Genomic DNA, 22,437 nt, shown 5'->3' with positions numbered 1-22,437 from the left:
TTCTAAATAATAGCAGCAAATATAAATCCTATATCATGACAAATTTTTATTGTCCTTTACTCAAATTGGTATAGAGGGTTGAAAAACAATAGGAAAGATCTAAGATAGTTTAATCCTGCTACTTTAATTAAAATCAAGTTTCTAAATCATTGAAATAAGTTCCAAAAGCAAAAAAAAAGTAGCACTTTTATTTATTATATATTAATGCTGTTTATATTTTATACATTCTTCCCAAGTCACACTAACATCGTTGAGAATTTACCCTTTTTTATAACAACTATTCTTGCTCTTATTTTCCATATATTCTAGGGTTTTAGCTTTTGTATATGAATCAGTCTTTAATTCATGAGTGCTAGATAGAATAAAGCATTTACCTCAGGTGGATCTGAAAATTATATTAAACAGATAAAAGAAAATGTAGTATTTTACATAGAATAAACATTTTATGACATTTATCAAAGCATTTTAAATAGCTGGAAATAATAATGTGTAATTTTGTAGTTTGTAAATATGTGTGTATATTAGCCTATGGAATTGTGGAGATAGAATAATGTAAGTTGCATTTATTTAACAAATTTTACTGCGAATCAGCTATAGGTAAAAATCTGTTTCAGGCACTGAGGGGAAACAGGAAAAGTTAAGACAAACTGCCTAACCACTTATAATCCACGTAAGAAGATTAATTATGTACCCCAAAGAACATCTCAATTATTTATTACCTACTTTTTACTTATTCATTATTTTATACCTTTTACTTATTTTATACATTGGTTATCATATTTTAGTTCAAAACAGTTTAAAGTATCTGTTGTAGGCAAATCAATGACCCCACAGAGATATTCACATTCTTATATCCAGGAACTATGAATACGTTGTGTTACAAGGAAAAGGAGAATTAAGGCTGCAGATGGAATTAAGGTTGATAATAAGCTGACCTTGAGATGAGGAAATTATATTGGATTATCCAGTGAGTCTAATGTAATGTAATCATGAGAGCCCTTGTAATGTGAATTACATTACAAGGGAGGGAGGCAGGAGAATCAAAGTCAGAGTGAGGTCTCTTTCTGACCATCGCTGTCTCTGAAAATGGAAGGGAGGTATTTGCAAAGAGTGAGGGCAGGAGCAGCCTTTCAAATCTGAATAAAACACAAAAATGGATTCTTCCCACAGCTTTCAGAACGGAACACTGCACTTCTAACACCTTGATATTACTTCAGTGAGGCCCATTCTGACTTCCAGAATGGTAAGATAATAAATATGTGCTGTTTTAAGCGACCCTGTTTGTGCTAGTTATAGCAACAAAAGGAAATTAATAAGTAGCTTGGAGTTTTTAAGAAATATACTTGGGTTTAAAAAATTGGAAGTATGTAGCAAATATGGCATAGAGGGAAATTAAAAAGTAATATGGTGCCAGGAATAAGGTTAATACAGTAATGAAAACCTAAAAATTCTAGAAATCAAAGAAGGAAATATGTTCAGCTACAAAATTAAAATGCCTATATGGAAAAAACAAAAGAATAATTCAAGCTAGAAATATATCTTATAAAACTGTCATAAACAAATGTTTTCCCACAATGTGTTTGGTGGAATGCCAGTACCATTAGATGCTTTGTACAACATGAGTTCTGCAATCAATGCTGCATTCCATCTAACGTGGCTTGGAGAAATATTGATAAGAATTTTTTATAGTATATTTATATCAGGATTTCCAAAGTTATTAGACATTTGTTATTAACATTTATTATCTCATAGAATTAGTGTGATATTACAAACTATATTTTAGGAAATGTGGTAGAGATAATTAGTGCTCTTGTTACTCAGAAAAAAGAAGGATGATTTCCTGATGCTGTCAGAGAAGTCTTCATCTTCATCACATAAACATGATGGATGTGCTGGGGTCTGCAAGATGAAAAGCAGGATGGACTTTAAAAACTGTATCAATGTGAGCAGGAATGTCAAAGTGGAAAAATGCAATGTGTGTCACAGTGATACTAAGTAGACTTGATTAGGGGAATCAAGAGAAATAAAGAAGTATGTGAGTTGAAAAGAAAGTGTGCGACCACCTCTGTAGGGAACCTGAATACAAAGATAAGGAGTCTGGAAATGATTCTGTTGATACAGGGGTTGGGAACTTGATGATGTTCAAGCAGGGTAGTAAATTGCCCAAATCCTTGCCTTAAAAAGACTAGTCTGGCATTTTTATGCAGGATGATGGTTTAGAATTGAGAGAATCTACAGGGTGGGGGCAAATTCTGAACAACCTATTCAAGGTATGAAATAATAAGACTTTTGACTAAGATAGAGCCAGAGGAAATAAGTAGCAAATTCGAGAGATATAGAAGAATAAAAATAATCAATAGACATTTTCAGTTAAGTAGATGAAAACTACTGTTGGGGGAAAATTTGGCAATATAACTAATGTGCATGGATACTCTATCACCTAGAAATAGCATTTATACTATCCTGCTCAACTCCAAAAAATGATCCACAAGTTTTTATTATTTCATTTAATCAGTATACTTATTAATTGGTTTGTTCATGTAACAAGTACTTCTTGAATTCATTGTGTCCCATTTACTATGATGAGCCTGGGGATACAAGAAACATGATTAAATGTGCATTGTATGTATGATCATTATATATTTTCTTTTGAAAAGGAACTTGCCAGTTATTCAGTCTGACAATATATTTTGATTTAAATAGACAGTAACTTTGTGGGGGGCAGGACAAAGGTTGCAAAATCTGTAACTCTCTGTAGGTTTATTTGCTTTTTCAGTTTTCCCTTCAATTAGTTTATTTTTTAAGGTAATAATCCTGAATACTTGCTACTTGCCATGGATGTGTAGATTATAATGGTCTATTGTGTGTGTGTGTGTGTGTGTTGTGTAAATGTGTGTTGCATGTGTATTGCTTCTGTTAAGCCTGTGTGTTGTTTGTGTGAGCGTTATATGTGTGAGAGTGAGTGTATGAACCTGTGTGTGGATAACTTGGAGATGGAGGTCTGTATTGTTTGACTGATGTGCTTGCTATGAGCCTCCAAGACTTTGCTAATGACATGGATCAGTGAAGCAGGCCCTTTTTTTTTGTTTGCAAGTTAATAGTTGTCATATGGCTCCTCTTCCCCTACAAGGATTGCTTTCCCAAATAAATGCATAGTAATGAAAAGGAGAATATTCAACATTAATAAATCATCTTTATAGCAGAAATTTTGTGGCCTTTGTATTCTTCATTCCGAAGGTATAGAAATATGATTAACATTTCCAGCTGAAACAGCATGCAGTGTTAGGACTGTTTAGATTACTAGCTTCTGAAAAATCTTATAGAAAACACATTGAAAGACACTGCAATACCACTTTCCCATGATATTTATAGTTCTCTAACAAAATATACAATCTAAATGACACTGATGGAAAAACTATAATGTCATTATAATATTTTATATTTCTAAATACTCATTTTTTTATTTTAAATACTATTTTTTAGAGTGGTTTTAGGTTCACAGCGAAATTGAGAAGATAGAGTTTTCCCAAACACTCTAAACACATGTAGCCTCTCCCATTATCAACATTTCCCACCAGAGTGGTACACTTGTTACAATTAATGAACTTACACTGACAGTATAATCACCCAAAGTCCAGCGTTCATATTAGGGTTCACACTTGGTGTAGTACTTTCTCTGGGTTTAGACAAATGTATAGTGACATGAATCTATCATCATAGTCTCACACAAAGTATTTTCACTGCCTTAAAAATTCTCTGTGCTCCACTTATTCTTACTTTCCCCCACCTCAACCTCTGGAAACCACTGAATTTTTTGTTAGCTCCATAGATTTGCCTTTTGCAGAATGTCATATAGTAGAAGTCATACACTATGTAAATTTTTCAGATTGGTTTCTTTCCCTTAGTGATATGCATTCAAGTTTCCTCCATGTCTTTTCATGGCTTTATAGCTCATTTCTTTTTAGTGCTGAATAATATTCCATTGTCTGATGGATCACAGTTTACTTATCCATTCACCTACTGAAGGGCATCTCGGTTGTTTCTAAGTTTGGGCAAGTATGACTAAGCTGCTATAAACATCCATATGCAGGGTTTTGTGTGGGCATAAATTTTGAACTCTTCTGAGTAAATGCCAAGGCATGTGATTGGTGGATCTTATGATAAGAGTATATTTAGTTTTGTAAAAATTGTCTTCCAGACTGTCTTCAAAAAGTGACTGTATCATTTTGCATTCCCATCAGCAATGAATGAGAGTTCCTATTGCTCCACATCCTCTCCCTCATTTCTTGTCTTCAGGGTTCCAAAATTTGGCCATTCTGTTAGATGTGTAGTGGTATCTCATTGCTGTTTTCATGAGAATTTCCCTAAGGACATATAATGTGAAACATCTTTTCATATGTTTATTTGCCATCTGTTTATCTTTGGTGAAGAGTCAGTTAAGCACTTTGGCTGTTTTTTTGTTTTTGTTTTTGTTTTTTTGCAGTACGTGGGTCTCTCACTGTTGTGGCCTACTCCCGTTGCGGAGCACAGGCTCCGGACGTGCAGGCTCAGCGGCCATGGCTCACAGGCCTAACCACTCCGCGGCATGTGGGATCTTCCTGGACTGGGGCACGAACCGGTGTCCCCTACATCGGCAGGTGGACGCTCAACCACTGCACCACCAGGGAAGCCCACTTTGGCTCATTTTTAAATTGTGTTGTTTTCTTATTCTTGAGTTTTTTGAGTTGTCTATTTTGAGTAACATTTCCTTATCAGATGTGTCTTTTACAAACATTTTTTCCCAGTCTGTGGCTTGTCTTCTTATTCCCTTGATGTCTTTTGCAGAGTACAGGTTTCTAATTTTAAGGAACTCCAGCTTATCAATTTTTTCTTTCATGGATCATGACTTTGGTACTGTATCTAAAAAGTCATTTCCAAGGTCATCTAGGTTTTCACCTATGTTATCTCTTGGAGCTTTACAGTTCTGGGTTTATATTTTGGTCTATCATCCATTTTGAGTTAATTAGTTAATTATTGTGAAAAGTATATGATCTCTGTCTAGATTCATTTTTTTTTTGAATCTGAGTGCCCAGTTATTTCAGTACCATTTGTTGAAAAGACTATCTTTGCTCCATTGTATTACCTTTATTCCTTTGTCAAATATCAGTTGACTATATTTATGTAGCTCTATTTCCAGGTTCTGTATTCTGTACCATTGACCTATTTGTCTATTCTTTAGCCAATAACACACTCTCTTGCTTAGTGTTGGTTTATTAAATTTTTAATATAATTTTTCACCCCATGATCAGGACATAGGCTCCTATCAATTAATTCCTACAGGCTGGTAAATGAGGAATGTTGTTTAAAGTCACCTAGAGAAAGAGTCAAATTCTACAATTAGTAATGCAGTGAACCATCTCTTTAACTTCAAGCTCTCAGTTAAAGAGGTTTTTCAGGTCTAGGTATATCATGGAATGTGTGTATGTATGTGCTTCTGTGGGTGTTTGTGCATGTGTGTGAGTTGGGGTCCAGTACATCATTTATAGGTTGCTAAAGCATTCTGTTCATCTTTGTCAAGGCTACACCAATACTACTTGATCAAAGTGGACGTGTTTTCCTTTATTATAATCTGCTTGAATTTTGGGATCATTAAAATTCAGGGAAGCATTGTTTCTTTGTTTATAATTAGATCAAACATGATATTTGTTTATACCTGTTAAAATAGAGGACAATTTTGGAAATTTATTTTCAGTATTTTTCCATCTAAAATATGGATGAATATTAAATCTAAAATACAATTGTAATTGGTATTTACTAAGCATTATTTAAATTTAAGACTATTATAACTTTTCTCATTTAATATTTCTTCACTTATTATATCAATATTATTTGTAGTGAAAAACAAATTCAAAAAGGGCTATCAGTTTATTTTTCATGCCTGTAATAGCTGGTTCAGTCTCATTACTATCCCATTAATCTAGCAAATATAGATTCTGTCCCAGACCCAGGATGGGACTTTGGTAACAGTATCCAAAGAACTATCAAAGAAACCTAATTGTTCTCATTTTTTGCTAGGCTGGCAAACTAATGCAAATTGCTGTTTCTCTTATCCAAAGTCAAAACTAGAATGCAAGGGAAACTGATTTTTTTTTTTTAAAGAATCAAGTTTAGGGGGGGACCTTGAAGATGGCGGAAGAGTAAGACGCGGAGATCACCTTCCTCCCCACAGTTACACCAGAAATACATCTACACGTGGAACAACTCCTACAGAACACCTACTGAACGCTGGCAGAAGACCTCAGACCTCCCAAAAGGCAAGAAACTCCCCCACGTACCTGGGTAGGGCAAAAGGAAAAAAAAAGAAAAAACAGAGACAAAAGAATAGGGACGGCACCTGCACCCGTGGGAGGGAGCTGTGAAGGAGGAAAAGTTTCCACACACTAGGAAGCCCCTTCGCGGGCGGAGACTGCGTGGGGCGGAGGGGGGAGCTTCGGAGCCGCGGAGGAGTGCACAGCCACAGGGGTGCGGAGGGCAAAGCGGGGAGATTCCCGCACAGAGGATCGGTGCCGACCGGCACTCACCAGCCCGAGAGGCTTGTCTGCTCACCCGCCGGGGCGGGCGGGGCTGCGAGCTGAGGCCGGAGCGCAGGGAGAGGACTGGGGTTGGCGGCTTGATCATAGCCTGAAGGGGTTAGTGCACCACGGGTAGCTGGGAGGGAGTCCGGGGAAAAGTCTGCACCTGCCGAAGAGGCAGGAGACTTTTTCTTCCCTCTTTGTTTCCTGGTGCGTGAGGAGAGGGGTTTAAGAACGCTGCTTAAAGGAGCTCCAGAGACGGGCGCGAGCCGCAGCTGAAAGCGCGGACCCCAGAGACGGGCGGGAGACAAGGCTGCTGCTGCCGCCACCGAGGGGCCTGTGTGCGAGCCCAGGTCACTCTCCACACCCCTCTTCCGCGGAGCCTGTGCAGCCCGCCACTGCCAGGTTCCCGGGATCCAGGGACAACTTCCCCGGGAGAACGCACAGCGGGCCTCAGACTGGTGCAAAGTCACGCCGGCCTTTGCCGCCGCAGGCCCGCCCCGCACTCCGTGCCCCTCCCTCCCCGCCGGCCTGAGTGCGCCAGAGCCCCCGAATCAGCGGCTCTTTTAACCCCGCCCTGTCTGAGCAAAAAACAGACGCCCTCCAGCGACCTACACGCAGTGGCAGGGCCAAATCCAAAGCTGAGCCCCTGGGAGCTGTGAGAACAAAGAAGAGAAAAGGAAATCTCTCCCAGCAGCCTCAGAAGCAGAGGATTAAAGCTCCACAATCAACTTGATATACCCTGCATCTGTGGAATACCTGAATAGACAACCAATCATCCCAAATTAAGGAAGTGGACTTTAGGAGCAAGATCTATGATTTTTTTTCCCTTTTCCTCTTTTTGTGAATGTATATGTGTATGCTTCTATGTGAGATCTTGTCTGTATAGTCTTGCTTCCACCATTTGTCCTAGCGTTCTATCCGTCCATGGTTTTTTAAAATTTTTTTCTTAATAATCAATTTTAATTTTAATAACGTTATTATACTTTACCTTCTTTCTTTCTTTCTTTCTTTCTTTCTTTCTTTCTTTCTTTCTTTCTTTCTTTCTTTCTTTCTTTCTTTCTTTCTTTCTTTCCTTCCTTCCTTCCTTCCTTCCTTCCTTCCCTCCTTTAGACAACGAATCATCCCAAATTGAGGAGGTGGTCTATGACAGCAAGATTTATGATTTTTCCCCCTTTACCTTTTTTAGTGAGGGTGTATGTGTATGCTTCTGTGTAGGATTTTGTCTGTATAGCTTTGCTTCCAACATTTGTCCTAAGGTTCTATCCGTCCCTTTTTTTTTTCTCTAAATAAGATTTTTTTAATTCAATAATTTTATTACACTTTATTTTATTTTTACTGTATCTTCTTTCTTTCTGTCTTTTTTCCTTCTTTCCCTCCTTCCTTCCTTCCTCCCTCCCTCCCTCCCTCCTTTCTCTCCTTTCCTTCTTTGCTTCTTTCTTTCTCTCTTCCTTCCTTCCTTCCCTCCTTTCCTTCTTTCTTTCCTCATACTTCTACTAATTCCCTCTACTTTTTCTCCCTTTTATTCTGAGCCGTGTGGATGAAAAGCTCTTGGTGCTCCAGCCAGGAGTCAGGGCTCTACCTCTGAGGTAGGAGAGTCAACTTCAGGACACTGACCAACAAGAGACCTCCCAGCTCCACATAATATCAAATGGCATAATATCAAATGGCGAAAATCTCCCAGAGACCTCCATCTTAACACCAGCACCCAGCTTCACTCAACGACCAGCAAGCCACAGTGCTGGACAACCTATGCCAAACAACTAGCAAGACAGGAACACAACCCCACCCATTAGCAGAGAGGCTGCCTAAAATAATAATAAGGCCACAGACACCCCAAACACACCACCAGACGTGAACCTGCCCACTAGAGAGACAAGATCCAGCCTCATCCACCACAACACAGGCACTAGTCCCCTCCACCAGGAAACCTACACAACCCACTGAACCAACTTTAGCCATTGGGGACAGACATCAAAAACAGTGGGAACTACGAACCTGCAGCCTGCTAAAAGGAGACCCCAAACACAGTAAGATAAGCAAAATGAGAAGACAGAAAAACACACAGCAGATAAAGGAGCAAGATAAAAATGCACCAGACCTAACAAATGAAGAGGAAATAGGCAGCTTACCTGAAAAAGAATTCAGAATAATGATAGTAAGGATGATCCGAAATCTTGGAGATAGAATGGACAACAGAATGGACAAAATGCAAGAATCAGTTAACAAGGACCTAGAAGAACTAAAGATGAAACAAGCAATGATGAACAACACAATAAATGAAATTAAAAGTACTCTAGATGGGATCAATAGCAGAATAACTGAGGCAGAAGAACGGATAAGTGACCTGGAAGATAAAATAGTGGAAATAACTACTGCAGAGCAGAATAAAGAAAAAAGAATGAAAAGAACTGAGGACAGTCTCAGAGACCTCTGGGACAACATTAAACGCACCAACAGAAGAAGAAGAGAAAAAGAAAGGGACTGAAAAGATATTTGAAGAGATTATAGTTGAAAACTTCCCTAATATGGGAAAGGAAATAGTTAATCAAGTCCAGGAAGGACAGAGAGTCCCATACAGGATAAATACAAGGAGAAATACGCCAAGACACATATTAATCAAACTGTCAAAAATTAAATACAAAGAAAGCATATTAAAAGCAGCAAGGGAAAAACAACAAATAACACATAAGGGAATCCCCATAAGGTTAACAGCTGATCTCTCAGCAGAAACCCTACAAGCCAGAAGGGAGTGGCAGGACATACTGAAAGTGAGGAAGGAGAAAAACCTGCAGCCAAGACTACTCTACCCAGCAAGGATCTCATTCAGATTTGATGGAGAAATTAAAACCTTTACAGACAAGCAAAAGCTGAGAGAGTTCAGCACCACCAAACCAGCTTTACAACAAATGCTAAAGGATTTCTCTAGGCAGGAAACACAAGAGAAGGAAAAGACATATAATAACGAACCCAAAACAATTTAGAAAATGGGAATAGGAACATACATATCGATAATTACCTTAAATGTAAATGGACTAAATGCTCCCACCAAAAGACACAGATTAGCTGAATGGATACAAAAACAAGACCCATATATATGCTGTCTACAAGAGACCCACTTCAGACCTAGAGACACATACAGACTGAAAGTAAGGGGATGGAAAAAGATATTCCATGCAAATGGAAACCAAAAGAAAGCTGGAGTAGCAATTCTCATATCAGACAAAATAGACTTTAAAATAAGGACTATTAAAAGAGACAAAGAAGGACACTACATAATGATCAAGGGATCGATCCAAGAAGAAGATATAACAACTGTAAATATTTATGCACCCAACATAGGAGCACCTCAATACATAAGCAAATATTAACAGCCATAAAAGGGGAAATTGACAGTAACACATTCATATAGGGGACTTAAACACTCCACTTTCACCCATGGACAGATCATCCAAAATGAAAATAAATAAGGAAACACAAGCTTTAAATGATACATTAAACAAGATGGACTTAATTGATATCTATAGGACACTCCATCCAAAAACAACAGAATACACATTTTTCTCAAGTGCTCATGGAACATTCTCCAGGATAGATCATATCTTGGGTCACAAATCAAGCCTTGGTAAATTTAAGAAAATTGAAATTGTATCAAGTATCTTTTCTGACCACAATGCCATGAGACTAGATATCAATTACAGGAAAAGATCTGTAAAAAATACAAACACATGGAGGCTAAACAATACACTACTTAATAATGAAGTGATCACTGAAGAAATCAAAGAGGAAATCAAAAAATACCTAGAAACAAATGACAACGGAGACACAACGACCCAAAACTTGTGGGATGCAGCAAAAGCAGTTCTAAGGGGGAAGTTTATAGCAATACAAGCCCACCTTAAGAAGCAGGAAACATCTCGAATAAACAACCTAACCTTGCACCTCAAGCAACTAGAGAAAGAAGAACAAAAAAAACCCAAAGCTAGCAGAAGGAAAGAAATCATAAAAATCAGATCAGAAATAAATGAAAAAGAAATGGAGGAAACAATAGCAAAGATCAATAAAACTAAAAGCTGGTTCTTTGAGAAGATAAACAAAGTAGATAAACCACTAGCCAGACTCATCAAGAAAAAAAGGGAGAAGACTCAAATCAATAGAATTAGAAATGAAAAAGGAGAGGTAACAACTGACACTGCAGAAATAAGAGAGATCATGAGAGATTACTACAAGCAACTCTATGCCAATAAAATGGACAATCTGGAAGAAATGGACAAATTCTTAGAAATGCACAACCTGCCAAGACTGAATCAGGAAGAAATAGAAAATATGAACAGACCAATCACAAGCACTGAAATTGAAACTGTGATTAAAAATCTTCCAACAAAGAAAAGCCCAGGACCAGATGGCTTCACAGGCGAATTCTATCAAACATTTAGAGAAGAGCTAATACCTATCCTTCTCAAACTCTTCCAAAATATAGCAGAGGGAGGAACACTCCCAAACTCCTTCTACGAGGCCACCATCACCTTGATACCAAAACCAGACAAGGATGTCACAAAGAAAGAAAACTACAGGCCAATATCACTGATGAACATAGATGTAAAACTCCTCAACAAAATACTAGCAAACAGAATCCAACAGCACATTAAAAGGATCATACACCATGATCAAGTGGGGTTTATTCCAGGAATGCAAGGATTCTTCAAAATACGCAAATCTATCAATGTGATAAACCATATTAACAAATTGAAGAAGAAAAACCATATGATCATCTCAATAGATGCAGAGAAAGCTTTTGACAAAATTCAACACCCATTTATGATAAAAACCCTGCAGAAAGTAGGCATAGAGGGAACTTTCCTCAACATAATAAAGGCCATATATGACAAGCCCACAGCCAACGTCATCCTCAATGGTGAAAAACTGAAAGCATTTCCACTAAGATCAGGAACAAGACAAGGTTGCCCACTCTCACCAATCTTATTCAACATAGTTTTGGAAGTTTTGGCCACAGCAATCAGAGAAGAAAAGGAAATAAAAGGAATCCAAATCGGAAAAGAAGAAATAAAGCTGTCACTGTTTGCAGATGACATGATCCTATACATAGAGAATCCTAAAGATGCTACCAGAAAACTACTAGAGCTAATCAATGAATTTGGTAAAGTGGCAGGATACAAAATTAATGCACAGAAATCTCTCGCATTCCTATATACTAATGATGAAAAATCTGAAAGTGAAATCAAGAAAACACTCCCATTTACCATTGCAACAAAAAGAATAAAATATCTAGGAATAAACCTACCTAAGGAGACAAAAGATCTGTATAGAGAAAATTATAAGACACTGATGAAAGAAATTAAAGATGATACAAATAGATGGAGAGATATACCATGTTCTTGGATTGGAAGAATCAACATTGTGAAAATGACTCTACTACCCAAAGCAATCTATAGATTCAATGCAATCCCTATCAAACTACCACTGGCATTTTTCACAGAACTAGAACAAAAAATTTCACAATTTGTATGGAAACACAAAAGACCCCGAATAGCCAAAGCAATCTTGAGAACAAAAAAAGGAACTGGAGGAATCAGGCTCCCTGACTTCAGACTATACTACAAAGCTACAGTTATCAAGACGGTATGGTACTGGCACAAAAACAGAAAGATAGATCAATGGAACAGGATAGAAAGCCCAGAGATAAACCCATGCACATATGGACACCTTATCTTCGATAAAGGTGGCAGGAATGTACAGTGGAGAAAGGACAGCCTCTTCAATAAGTGGTGCTGGGAAAACTGGACAGGTACATGTAAAAGTATGAGATTAGATCACCCCTTAACACCATACACAAAAATAAGCTCAAAATGGATTAAAGACCTAAATATAAGGCCAGAAACTATCAAACTCTTAGAGGAAAACATAGGCAGGACACTCTATGACATAAATCACAGCAAGATCCTTTCTGACCCACCTCCTAGAGTAATGGAAATAAAAACAAAAATAAACAAATGGGACCTAATGAAAATTCAAAGCTTTTGCACAGCAAAGGAAACCATAAACAAGACCAAAAGACAACCCTCAGAATGGGAGAAAATATTTGCAAATGAAGCAACTGACAAAGGATTGATCTCCAAAATTTACAAGCAGCTCATGCAGCTCAATAACAAAAAAACAAACAACCCAATCCAAAAATGGGCAGAAGACCTAAATAGACATTTCTCCAAAGAAGATATACAGACTGCCAACAAACACATGAAAGAATGCTCAACATCATTAATCATTAGAGAAATGCAAATCAAAACTACAATGAGATATCATCTCACACCAGTCAGAATGGCCATCATCAAAAAATCTAGAAACAATAAATGCTGGAGAGGGTGTGGAGAAAAGGGAACACTCTTGCACTGCTGGTGGGAATGTGAATTGGTTCAGCCACTATGGAGAACAGTATGGAGGTTCCTTAGAAAGCTACAAATAGAACTACCATATGACCCAGCAATCCCACTACTGGGCATATACCCTGAGAAAACCGAAATTCAAAAAGAGTCATGTACCAAAATGTTCATTGCAGCTCTATTTACAATAGCCAGGAGATGGAAACAACCTAAGTGCCCATCATCGGATAAATGGATAAAGAAGATGTGGCACATATATACAATGGAATATTACTCAGCCATAAAAAGAAACGAAATTGAGCTATTTGTAATGAGGTGGATAGACCTAGTGTCTGTCATACAGAGTGAAGTAAGTCAGAAAGAAAAAGACAAATACCGTATGCTAACACATATATATGGAATTTAAGAAAAAAAATGTCATGAAGAACCTAGGAGTAAGGCAGGAATAAAGATGCAGACCTCCTAGAGAACGAACTTGAGGTTATGGGGAGGGGGAAGGGTGAGCTGTGACAGGGCGAGAGAGAGTCATGGACATATACACACTAACAAACGTAGTAAGGTAGATAGCTAGTTGGAAGCAGCCGCATGGCACAGGGATATTGGCTTGGTGCTTTGTGACTGCCTGGAGGGGTGGGATAGGGAGGGTGGGAGGGAGGGAGATGCAAGAGGGAAGAGATATGGGAACATATGTATATGTATAACTGATTCACTTTGTTATATAGCAGAAACTAACACACCATTGTAAAGCAATTATACCCCAATAAAGATGTTAAAAAAAAAAAGTATCAAGTTTATTGTGATCAAATTTCCACCTAATAACATGCAAACATTTTTTTTATGTTCTCAAGCACTTTTACTTTTTTAAAATTGTATTTTTTATTGAATATATTTGAAATATAACTGTGTAAATTTAAGGTGTACAACATGTTGCTTTGATACATTTATGTATCATAATATGATTGCCTTGTAGGGATATTTATCACATTACATGATTTTAGTAAAATATTGAAGTCTATTTAATCATACTGTGAAAATTCAAACATTTAAATGTACAGTTTGATAATTTTATAAACAAATACATACATCATTACTACTCTAATCATGTTATGGAAAATTCCATCATGGTCCTTTGCAGGCAGTCTACACACCACTTCTTACCCATGCCTCAGGATTTCTATCACTATGGATTTGTTTTGACTGTTGTAGATCTTCAATACAGGGAATCGCATGGTATTTATATTTTTTGTCTGGCTTCTTTCACTCAGCATATTGTTTCAGGGATTCACCCATGGTTAGGTATTTATCAGCAGTTTGTTCTTTTATTTTGGTAAATAATATACTCCTTAAATTAAGATAATAAAATGTATTTATCAATAAACTAGTTGATGGATATTATTTTGTTTTCGATTTTTAATTCACAAATAAAACATTTATGAGCATTCCTAGTGCTGACATGTATTTTTCAGTTTTGTGTAAATACCCGGGAATGAAACTACTAGGCTATATTGTAAATGTATACTTAAATTTATAAGAAATGGCTAAACTATTTTCAGAAGTGGTTGTTTCATTTTACAATACCACCAATTGCTTCACATCCTCACCATCACTTGGTATTGTCAAACTTATTTTTTAATCCATTCTAGTGAGTTTGAGATAGTATCTCATTGTTATTTTCATTGGCACTCCCTAATGACCAGAGGTCCCCAACCCCGGACCGAGGACCAGCGGTCTGCTGCCTGTTAGGAACTGGGCCGCACAGCAGCAGGCAAGTGGCAGGAGAGAAAGTGAAGCTTCATCTGCCGCTCCCCATCACTCCCATTACAGCCTGAACCATCCCCCCACTCCCCCGCTGTACATGGAAAAATTGTCTTCCATGAAACCGGTCCCTGGTGACAAAAATGTTGGGGACTTCTGTTGATGACTAATTATGTTGATCGTCTTCATGGGTATGTTGGTGATTTGTATATCTTTTTTTGTGAGATATCGGTTCATGGCTTTCCCTTGATTCTTTCATCTCGAGTTGATTTATGTCTGTCCTTAGACCAATAGAAGAGCTTCTCAGTGTTTGCATAATTACTAACTGCATTATTTAAACAAATGTATACATATATGTTTATATGGCATATGCATGTACATGTTTAAATATATTTAAATATACATATATATGGCATGGGACAAACATGCTTATATACGATTATATGATTTAAAAGTGATTGATCAAAGTTAAACAAATTTGCATACTGCAGAAATTATCCTTGTTTGTAATAAACTAATTGCGTTGTGAAATTGAGATGGGTATATAATTTATGATCTCCAACTTGTTTTAAAGTAGTATTTTTTTCAAGTATTCATCTTCATATGTGGTTAATAATCTGAGCAAAACTAAAGATTCAATATAATTAAACAAAGCAACTTGTTTCTTTTGGTACAGTCTACATCTTCATAAACTGTAAAACCTTGGAAAGGAAGGCACCTAGGAGAACATGCAATCAAATTTCCTCATTTAACTGCTGAGGTCACTGAGAATGGGATACAATAAGAATTGCCCCAAATCACACAGTAATAGCAGAACCAAAAGTGTAAGTAACTTTGTAATGTTTACTGGTAAGTTCTATAATCAATGCATTAGTGCTTTGCTATTAAACATCTTTTGTAGTTTCCTTATTAATCATGTATATTAACTTCTACCCTTGACCAAAAGTTTCCAGATGGCAGGAATGGGGTCATTCACTTTTTTATCTTGCCATGGAATAGAATTAATCCCAGGCACAGAAAAAGCACTTAGTAAAAACTTGTGCATTGATTGTTGGAGGCACGTGAGAACAAGCCTGGCAACATTTTTAGAGTGTTCAGTAGCAGCTGCAGTGCCTATAGCAGAGGAATACTATCGTAGGAAGTCCCACCGCCAACCTGAGCCTATTTCCTTATTAGAGGCGGCTTCACTGGTATCAAAATTGTGTCGTATTCAATTCTCTCATGCTCTTGTTTAGTGACAACTCTACTTAATTTCTAAGAGTGTGATTCCTTCTGCCAATATTTGAAATCTGTTCTCAGCCATTCATCTTCTAAAGTGCACTCAGATATTGACTCAGGGATTTCCAGTAGCTGGATGGAGCTTTGCATTCTTCTGGTCTCACAAAGAAAACCTCATCTAGAGAAGAGTAAATGAATGCAAAGTTGTATCTCTTGTAATATCCTCTAATGATCTGCTGGACCATGTACTGCAAGTGAAGATGTGTATAACTTATTGGAAGAGGAAACATTTTGTATTCCAACTATTTATTTGTCTTTGTATTCTGTGTAAGATTTAATTTTCTCATTTGCATTTGCCATTGTCTTTGACATCTTCATCACATCATTCACATTCACAGTCCTGATTCTGATAAGTCAAAAATGGTGAAGTACATGAAAGATGAGCTGATTTTTATTTTACTCACACTTTTATTATGTATGCATTTATGGTTTGTATTTGTTCTGAATTGTTATCTCAGTAGCTGAAAGTCCCCAGACTTCACCAGCCCATGGGTACAAATGGGGTCAATTTAATAAGATATCACTTTCTCATAAGCCCCTACCTATGGAAAGACAGTATCTCAGATTCACATTTAAGGTTTCTTTCCTGCTTGAAATGTCTGTGTGCATCTCAGGGTATGGCTCACCTGCTTTCTTTCATCAGTCGCAGTTGCTTCTTATGTTACTGACTCCTGTTGATCATTCTATGCTTGCTTTGCCCGGGCTGCACTGCCACACTGGTGCTACTGTGAAATAAAATTCATACTTTATGGCAAGACAAGAACAATTTAAACATAAAAATTCTTCTCTGCCCTTTGACCTCCTCTCTCCCTCCACTGTGCATTATGTATCTGCATTAGGCATTGACCAAACATCTCCCATCAGCAGAAATACCTGTTCAACCAAAAATAGCATCATTCTCCCAGCATGAACAAGACAACTACCAGGAATTCCCTGGTGGGCCAGTGGTTAGGACTCGGTTCTCTCACTGCCAGGGGCCCGGGTTCAATCTTTGGTCGGGGAACTAAGATCCAGCAAGCCGCACTGCATGGGCAAAAACAAAAACAAAACAAACAAACAAACAATAAACAATGTTATCCTTAAAAGATAATATTCTTTCTTGATATTGTAAGGGGTCACAAGACCCACCACGATGCCGCTTAGATCTGGATTACATAAATTGTCAATAATTTGTCTTTTGATCTACAGTTCTCTGTCTCAAAACACTTATATAAACTGTGTCTTGACCTTCTAATGGGTGGAACAGTTCTCAGAGCTTTCTGAGATGCTCTTGCTGGATTATAATCCTCAAATTTGGCTCAAAAAAGTTTTCTTATCCATTCGTAGATCGACTGATTAATTTTCCATTGACACGACCCTGTCCAGAGCTCTCCTCCAAACTTCACAATGGTTATCACTGTAGTTATTTCTAGCACTGTCACAACATGGGGTAGGATGGCAGCTGAAGCTACTGAAGACCATCATTAGCTGCTACTGCTTCTACAATCCCTATAGTAGAATTGTCTCTTCCACTCTACTAGGAGATTATGACAAAGATTCTCTCCTTAACCAAACTTTAGCCAGGTTTCTCTGAGCCCTCAACTCAACTAAGCTTCATACTGGGTGTCCTCTTCTGTCCTTGTAAAGTCTAGTTTTAGCAAGAATCCTTTTACATCACTTTAGAGAGAATCTTCCCAACCTTGGTATCTAATTAAATTCCTCATCCCTCATCATTCCCCTGTTGATGTATGACCACCCTGATGTGCCTTCAACAATAATCCTGGTAGGTCAGTTTAGCAAGAATCACCCTACCATTTATGCCTCCATCCAATGACCTGTTGGCTATAAATCCTCATTTTTCCTTGTTTTATTTGGAGTTGAGCTCAATTTCTCTTTCTTATTGTGATAGTCCTGACACCTATCATAGTAGTCCTGAATAAAGTCTTTCTTAGTATTTTATCAAGTGTCAGAATACGTTTTTTATTTAACAGTTAACACTCCCTAGTAGGTTTACTGTGGTAGTGGCATGTTAGCTTTTTTAAGTGACAGGGCAACCCAGTTGAATTCTGTGGTCCAGAAAGAAACCAGAAAGTGACCCAGAAAGTTTACCATGATCATAAGCATACTCTAAATAATTCATGGAGCAAGGATAGTTTTCCTAATATGTATCTCTTAATAACCTTATTAAAAGGTTATATTTATCAATACGTATCTCCACTACTGGAACCAAGCATCTACAAATTTCCAGAAATAATTTCCTCCCAGTTTAGATGAATCTCTAAGATAGAGCTCTGAAATTCCAAGACAGGGAAGATAATGAGAAATATATGTGCAGTGTTGAACCAAACTTCCCTACCAATGAATGCATGTACACAGGCAAACACACTCATATACATGATTCCCTAAAAACTAAAGCACCATTGCACATACACATTAAAATATACATGTTTATATATTCATATATGATTTTTATATATTTGTATGTATATACAATAGTCCTGTAGTCTTTCTGGAATCAATATTGGATATAGTACATGGTATTTGCTTGCTTTACTGTATTCACTTTCATTTCATGAAGGGACTTACAAATAAATATTATTCAAAGCAGTAAAGCATTTAAAATTACATTAAGGTAGAATCAGGTATTTGTGTGGTCTTAATAGAGCAGGAAAGCAGCATGAAGTGAACAAAGGGCTGCACAGCAGGAAATTTATGCTAGTAAAAAAGGAATTCACACTTGTTAACTACTGTTAATAGAATGAGACACAACACCAAGTTTTCCATCTAAATACAATGCTAGTTTTGGGGAGTTTTCTTTCTTTTTTAAAAAATTTGGCATCTTAAACTTTTTTTGCAAACATATTTGTGAATTAAATGAGTCATTCTATAGAATAATATAAAAAGATGCCTAGACAAGGAAAATGTGGCAAGAAGAAATGCAAAGATGTAAAACAGTAAACAAAATATACTATTATATTCCCAAAAAAATTAAGAGTAAAAGAAAAAATATCAGGATCTAATTAGTTTAGAACCCCCTACCCCTGCAAGAAAAGTGCAGAACCATCAGTAATTTACTGGTTATAGGTCATTATAATGAAATACAGGAGATATTCTCTTGCCTTGTTATAATGGAATTTGTCATTACTGAGTCAATGGCTAGTAAGACATACCCAGTCCTCAGCAGCCAGAGAAGCACACGTAGCTAAAAATAACACTCTCAATGCTTATTTAACAGGTGACAAACAGTCCTGGAACTCCATGGGGTAAATGTTTGTCCTAATGATATTTCATCTGCAGTGTTGAACGAAAATTCTTATGGAGGATTGCATGGTGAAACTGCAAGAAAGGGAACCCAAAGCTTCTGACTCTGAGCATTACCCATCTCATGTGCCTTTTTGGTACTTTCATTGGAGTATTCAGTTTTCTTTGAAGTATTACTCAGTCCAGATATTTCCATGAACGTTTAAAACTGAACATTGTTCACAAAGACCAAAAAGTTCGAAGAGCAAAGACATAAGAGGTGAGGTTAAGAGTGCAGAAACAAATTGTTGAAAGACAAAGTGAGGCGTATTAAATTTTTTAAGAGTTTATTTGAGCATTTATTGATTTGAATTAGGCAACGTTAACCCAGAAGTGGTTAGGAGTGCTCCACCAACAGGAGATCAGGGAGAAGCTGAGAAAAAAAGTGGAAGCAAAGTAAGGAAATTATTGATTGACTATAGCTTTAAGCTGGTTATTTCTGATTAAAAGTTGGCTGTTTCTGATTGGTGTCCTTAGGTTTTGACTTTCTAACCTTGAGGCATTTATAGGTTTGGATTTTGGTTTGATTTTTGGCAACCAGGACATTAGAAAACTTCAGTCAAATGGCTCCTTTGTTTCATTAATTTAACAATATTCTTTTTTTTTTCTTTTTTTTTTTAACAATATTCAACCAGGTTCCTAGTTTTCTTTAAAAGGCATTTTATATTTGGCATTATTTTCCCTTTTATTTATGAAACAGATTGCATGGTACAATGCATTTCATGATTAGGCAGGCACAGCCCTTCATTCAAGAGGTCTCACCATAAGAATAGCAATCACAACAGTAGACAGGAGATGAGAAGTATAAAACGAACGTTACTCACCACCCAGCTCTACAAGGGTTAAGTCATCGGCCACTGTAGTCACTGACCAACAGTGCACCCTGAGAGGAATTAAGGATGAAAACAAGATGAGGCACTCTGTGCTTTGGAAAATCCAGCCCCTTAGATAGTTAGATGTATATCTCAGGAAGAATCTTAATGAACCTAGGTTTTTGCATTTTCTCATATGTAAGAAAAGCACTAAAATCATTAACTGAGAAATTTGTTCCTTGTGACCGGCAGTAACCTTTTACTGAGATGTATGCTTGACTGCACATATTCCCTAGCCAAAATTTTATATATACAGACTTCTCCCCAACCTCCACAGACTAGTCCACTTAGAGCTACTGAGAGGCTGTTTCCTGGGCTACAGTCCTCAGTAAGACCCTGAGTTTAAGTAAAACTTAAACTCACAGCTCTTATGTTGTGTGGTTTTCTTTAAGTCAACAGAATCATAGTGAGAAGTTGTCTCCTTCTCTACCAAGAATATTCAATTCCCAAGGGTGGGTGGGTCCTCCTCTCATTTTTCAACACTAGCTATGGCCTAGAAGAACCAGATGACTCTATCATAGTTTTCTAGATGATTCTCCTCTGTTGAGGAGTTCCATACTCGGATAATTTGCTCTTCCTAAAATATTGTTTTCATCATTTTCATCGTTTTCATCATTTCATAAATTTACATTTCTCAAATACATGCAAGAAGATATGAACCCTTGACTAAGCACTCAAGGCCAAGGTCAATAGACACAACCACCCTACTTTATTCACATCCTACCGTTCTTAGAAGTTTCTTCCTGCTGTCCTCTTCTCCTTATTTTGCCCACATTAATTCTGTGCCCTCTACCCTTCCCCCAATCCTACACTGTGACTTTGAATGTTTCCACCCTGAAATGATTCATTTTCCAAAGGAAAAATATTTTGTTCTGAAATACTGTTGTCTACTATGGCTGTGAACTCCTATGTTTAATTATGTTAGACAAGACTCAATACTCTTACAGAAATGAAGGAAAACAAAGGTACTGTGAAGATGAATCTCATGACCAATATATGTCTTCAAATCAGCATGATTATTTTGTTCTAAAACTGGTCTTGTGTATTTTGAATACCTTTGTGGAATTTCTTTACTTTTATTCTAGCCTCTATGTTTCTAAAGTCTCAGAGAATATAACAAAGATATAGGGCATCTCTGTTTGCTTGAAAATGAGGAGTTTTTAAGGATGGGAGACTCTCACAGCTAAAACTAGAAAGACCCCAGGCAAACTGGAACAAATTATTCACCATATAAAGATCTCAAATATAAAAGAGTAATATATAATATAAAGTGACATAGTAACAGTAAAATAAAATCAGCACATTTTTAGTATCTGCTAAGCACATATTTATGTATTCTGCTAAATGAATTTCTGGTCCCACATTCTAATGCCCCTATAATATGACCATATAGCCCTTTAATTTTTAAGGTTAGGTTATTTGATTAATGCTAGTAACTTTGGAATAACAGTCTTTGGGGATTGATGGAAGAGGTTTAGTTAAAACCTGACAAACCATGTGTAAGAAACAATATGTTAGGAAATATAACTAATATTGACACTAAGTATATCAAAGGTAAGTTATTATTTAATTAATAATGCTTTTATAGTGTCAGTCATAGCACTGTGGTAAAGAGTGGGTACTCTTGTTAGACTGTATTTATTTAAATATTGTCTCTGTCACTCAAAACCTTAGTTTTATCTTTTTTTTTTACATTTTTTTCAGCTTTTTGAGGTATAATTAACAAATTAAAATGTATATATTATGTATTGTATATTATATATATATTATACAATGTGATGGTTTGATATATGTATACACTGTGAAATAATTACCACAATGAGGCTAATTAATGCATTCATCACCTCATATAGTTATCTGTTTTTATGTGTGTGGTGAGAACAGTTAAGGTCTATTCTCTTAGCAACTTTCAAGTATATCATACATTATATTAACCATAATCATCATGCTGTATATTAGCTCTCTAGAACATAGTCATCTTATAACTGAAAATATGTACCCTTTGACCTGTACCTCCCCATTTTCCTCACCCTCAGTCCCTGGAAATCACCAGTCTACTCTCTGCTTCTATGAGCTCAACCTTTTTGGATTCCACATATAAGTGAGATTGTACAATATTTGTCTTTCTGTGACTGGCTTATTTCAGAAAACATAATATTCTCCAGGTTCATCCATGTTGTCACAAATGGCAGATTTCTTTCTCTTTTCTAGCTGAATAATATTTCACTATATACATATATATATATATATATATATATATATATACACACATTTTTTTTTTCTTTATTCATTTATCTGTTGACA

The sequence above is a fragment of the Lagenorhynchus albirostris genome, chromosome 18 (assembly GCF_949774975.1).
Source record: "Lagenorhynchus albirostris chromosome 18, mLagAlb1.1, whole genome shotgun sequence".
Lineage (NCBI taxonomy): Eukaryota > Metazoa > Chordata > Mammalia > Artiodactyla > Delphinidae > Lagenorhynchus > Lagenorhynchus albirostris.
This window is presented reverse-complemented; position numbering follows the sequence as displayed.